Source organism: Babylonia areolata, chromosome 25 (genome assembly GCF_041734735.1).
Source record: "Babylonia areolata isolate BAREFJ2019XMU chromosome 25, ASM4173473v1, whole genome shotgun sequence".
Lineage (NCBI taxonomy): Eukaryota > Metazoa > Mollusca > Gastropoda > Neogastropoda > Buccinidae > Babylonia > Babylonia areolata.
Window position 1 is genome coordinate 25,189,979 of NC_134900.1, and position 5,000 is coordinate 25,194,978.

Below are 5,000 nucleotides of genomic sequence, written 5' to 3' on the forward strand. Positions count from 1 at the left end.
AATCGGAGAGAGACAGAGAGACAGACAGACAGACAGACAGACAGACAGACAGACACACACACACACACACACACACACACACACACACACGCACAGAGTGACAGACATACAGACAGACAAGACAGAGACAGAGACGGACAGAAAGAGACAGATATAGAAAAAGACAAGCGGGATGCCAGAGAGAAAGCGCGAAAAAGTGGGAGACGAAGAAGAAAAAGAAGACAGACAGACAGACAGACAGAGACAGAGAGAGAGAGAGAGAGAGAGAGAGACAAACAAAGACAGAGACAGAGACAGGGTGACAAAAAGAAAGTGTGACAGCAAAAGAGACAGCAAGCAAGCGAGAGAGACAGAGAGAGTGACAGAGAAAGCGCGACTGACAGAGAGAGAGAGAGAGAGAGAGAGAGAGAGAGAGAGAGAGAGAGAGACAGACAGACAGACAGACAGACAGACAGACAGACAGAGAGACAGAGACAGAGAGACAGAGAGAGAGAGAGAGAGAGAGAGAGAGAGAGAGATGATGATGATGATGATGATGTTTTATTGAAGAAACACATAAGATTCATTTCAATGGGGAGTTGGGGGATAGGTCATTCAGCGTTAAAAAAAGGGAACAAATTAATTTTAAAGTAGATAGACATTATTTGTATTTGTATTTCTTTTTATCACAACAGATTTCTCTGTGTGAAATTCGGGCTGCTCTCCCCAGGGAGAGCGCGTCGCTACACTACAGTGCCACCCATTGTTTTGGTATTTTTTCCTGCGTGCAGTTTTATTTGTGTTTCCTATCGAAGTGGATTTTTCTACAAAATTTTGCCAGGAACAACCTTTTTGTTGCCGTGGGTTCTTTTACGTGCACTAAGTGCATGCTGCACACGGGACCTCGGTTTATCGTCTCATTAGAATGACTAGCATCCAGACCACCACTCAAGGTCTAGTGGAGGGGGAGAAAATATCGGCGGCTGAGCCGTGATTCGAACCAGCGAGCTCAGATTCTCTCGCTTCCTAGGCGGACGCGTTACCTCTAGGCCATCACTCCACACTAGTGTAGCAGAGGACAATTCACACTAACAACACGAGTATCAGAAAGGAATGCTGCGATGCAAATTGGAAGCCATTTCAGCGTGTACAGAAAGCGAGAAAGCTTTGACACGGTCTCGGCGTCATCAGCTCCCATCAGCGATACTGAGCTTCGTTCAGACTAGTCATACACAGGAAAGAAAAAATAACACAAAACAAAAAAAACCCCCATTAACAACAAAACTAACACCCAACAAACGCCTGCAGCCTTCCAGGAAAAGCCAACTAAAAATATTTAAAAAATATTACAAAAAAACAAACAACAACAACAAAACAACAACAACAACAAAACCAAAACACACACACACACACACACACACACACACACACACACACACACACACACACACAAAAACGAAAGGCAAGCCAAAAAATTCAATCCAATCAACGAAGCGGGACAGATTAAAAAGAAGAAAGAAAATGAAATAAGGCCTAACAGAGTTTGCCTTTGAGACAAAAACACACTAAGACGAATCCACTCTTGCACAAAACAAGCCTTTGTTTCATCGATTTTTTTTCAACTGCTCTGGGGTCATCATATCGCTATAAAGTTTGTTTTTTGTAATACTCTTTATGATTCAGTAACCACATACAGAACACAGAACATTTCATCATCTAAAAAAAAACCCCAATAAATATAAAATTAATGAATAAAAAAAAAAGAAAAACAGAAATTCACTTGTGGTGAACACAAAATGACTGATGGAGTCTCCCGTCGGTCCGACGGATGAGTAGGCAGGCAGGCTTATCTGTCGGTGTGTGTCCTCATAATGGAAGAAGAGGCCGATTTTAGATGCGCAGCACTTCCCACAGGTGTTGCAAGGGAAAACGTCTCCAGAAGTTGAGCCCTGCTTCTTCCCCTCACGCTTCTCCTTAATGGCCAGCGTTCTCTTGTTTTCAAACGTTTTTATGCCACCAGAGCACAGCATCCTCCAGCGAGAGCGGTCAAGGGCATCAGTTTCCCAGGAAGCGATGTCTATGTCACAGGCTTTGAGGTTTGTCTTCAAGGTGTCCTTGAAGCGCTTGCAGGGTCTTCCAAGTTCACGGAGGCCTTCCTTCAGCTGGCCACACAAAAGCATCTTCGGGATCCTGCTGTCTGTCCTGCGGACAACGTGTCCTGTCCAGCGTAGCTGACACTGGATCAGCAGGCTTTCGATGCTGGGCAGGCTGCTCCTCTCTAGGACCTGGAGGTTGGAGACCCTGTCTTGCCACTTTATGCCAAGGATCTTTTATAGGCATCTTTGGTGAAACTGCTCAAGTTGTTGAATGTGACGGCGATACGTTGTCCATGTTTCACAGCAGTACAACAAGGTGGTCAGCACAACAGTTCTGTAGGATTTGATTTTGGTGCTGAGCCTGATGCCTTTGTTGTTCCACAGCCTGTTGTTGAGTCTGCCATAGGCGGAGGTGGCCTTGGCGATGCGCAGCGTCACTTCTGCATCAAGGGCTCCGTTGCTGCATAGGGTGCTGCCCAGGTAGCAAAACTTGTCGACTGACTTGATCTCTGTGTCATTGATCTTGATTGCAGGTGGGGGGGGGAGGCACTGGCGTTCTGTGAGCTAGCTGGCTGGTACATGGACTCGGTCTTGCTGAGGCTGATTGTGAGTCCAAAGCGCTTGCAGGAGGTTGAGAACCTGTCCATAATGAACTGCATGTCCTCATGGGTGTGTGCAGCATGCGCGCAGTCATCAGCGAAGAGGAACTCTGTCATCAGTGCCTCAAACACCCTGGACCTGGCGTGGAGTCGCCGCAAGTTGAAAAGTTTGCCATCTGTGCGAAACTGAATGTAGATGCCCCGGTCACAGTCTTGGAAGGCGTCAATCAGCATGGCAGAGAAGAGAATGGAGAACAATGTGGGTGCCAGGACGCAGCCCTGCTTCACTCCATTTACCACAGGGAACGGGTCCGACATGTCAGTATCTTCCTGTACTCTCGCCTGCATGCCATCGTGGAAAGACGCAATCAGCTGGATCAGAACACATAACAGTACATGGAAATCACAGCCCTTCAATAACCAGCATTATACAGTTTCAGTTTCAGTAGGAGGGGTCACTGCGTTCGGACAAATCCATATACGCTACACCACATCTGCCAAGAAGATGCCTGACCAACAGCGTAACACAACGCGCTTAGTCAGGCCTTGAGGAAAAAAAAAAGGTGAATAAATGATAGATAAGCTTACACAAAGAAATAAATAAATAATAACTATAATGTAAAAAAACAACAACAAAAAAAACAACACAAAAAACACAAAAAACAAAAAACACACACAATAAAAACAACAACAAAACATTATACAGTGCAGACATAAAACACTTAAATGCTAACTGGAAATAAACCACGCATACAATAACCATACAATAATACGCACACAATAATCACAGTCATACAATGCAATAATCACAGTTTGCGGGTATGCACATAATAGCACAGGTATACTACAATTAAGCACATACATAAAGTACACTGGAATTAGCTGATCCACTCTATTCCAGGTTGAAGTGTCATCATGTCATACACACATACTCTGCCACATATTTCACAATCAACTTCGTTGTCTAAAAGCTGAACTGATTTTGAAAAAAAGAAGCCGATTTTGGTTCTACTCGTTTTGAATTTCGGAACGCAGAAGCGTTTAGAATAGAATAGAATAGAATAGAATAGAATATGTCTTTATTACCAAGTGTACCGGGGTCACAAGAAATATTGAGGGGGATAGTACATAACAAGATACGAACATAAATCGAAAATCATACACAAACACAAACACAGATACAGTAGAAATTAAGATACATACAAGTGCATATCAATATAAAACTTGTGCATACTCACATGCACGCACTGCACACACACACACATATGCACGCACACGCACACTCACAAACTCTCTCTCTCTCTGTCTCTCTCTCTCTCTCTCTCACACACACACACACGTTTGAACAGAAGCTGCATATTACATGTGGATGGGGCTGATGACTAGATCTTCAGGTAGATGATTGTTGGTTGCACAATTCTATTGTTTGCTTAAAAATACACTGTTACAATATCAAATCTCTTAACTATAATCTTAAAACATCCTTGTTCAAACAATGCTATTAGGCTTTTTTAAAATTAAAAAAAAAATCTTTCTCCCCCTGAACCTCTTGTGTTGTGCGCGTGCCTCTGTGGATGTGGATGTGGATGTGGATGTGTGTGGGGGTGGGGTGGGGAGGGGAGGTGCGGAGTGGTGTATGAGTTGTGAGTAATGTTACACTTCTTTTCATTTGTCTTCAGTTCTAAGCGCGTTGGGTTACGCTGCTGGTCAGGCATCTGCTTGGCAGATGTGGTGTAGCGTATATGGATTTGTCCGAAAGCAGTGACGCCACCCCCTACTCAGTGTGATTCCCTCCCTTTACCTCACTCGAACCGCGTGTGCTGTTAATTAATCAAAAACGTGCTAAAAGCATGCAGGGTAAGCACATTATTTTAATCACCATTATGATTTTCATTAGGATCATGATGATGATATGATGGTGATGAGGATGAAGATGATGATTATCTTTCTTCTTCTTCTTCTTCTTCTACTTCTTCTTCTTCTTATCATTATTACTTTTTTTTAAAAATTACTATTATCAATTAATCAAACTAGGTAGTCTTTGGTATCGGATTGCAGATCAAAGGACCCCCCCCCCCCCTCCAACGTTTCAGTAACTTGTTCTGGTTTTTTTTCCCCAACCCCTTGCCGCCAAGCAAGGGGAGTGATGGCCTAGAGGTAACGCGTCCGCCTAGGAAGCGAGAGAGAATCTGAGCGCGCTGGTTCGAATCACGGTTCAGCCGCCGATATTTTCTCCCCCTCCACTAGACCTTGAGTGGTGGTCTGGACGCTAGTCATTCGGTTGAGACGATAAACCGAGGTCCCGTGTGCAGCATGCACTTAGCGC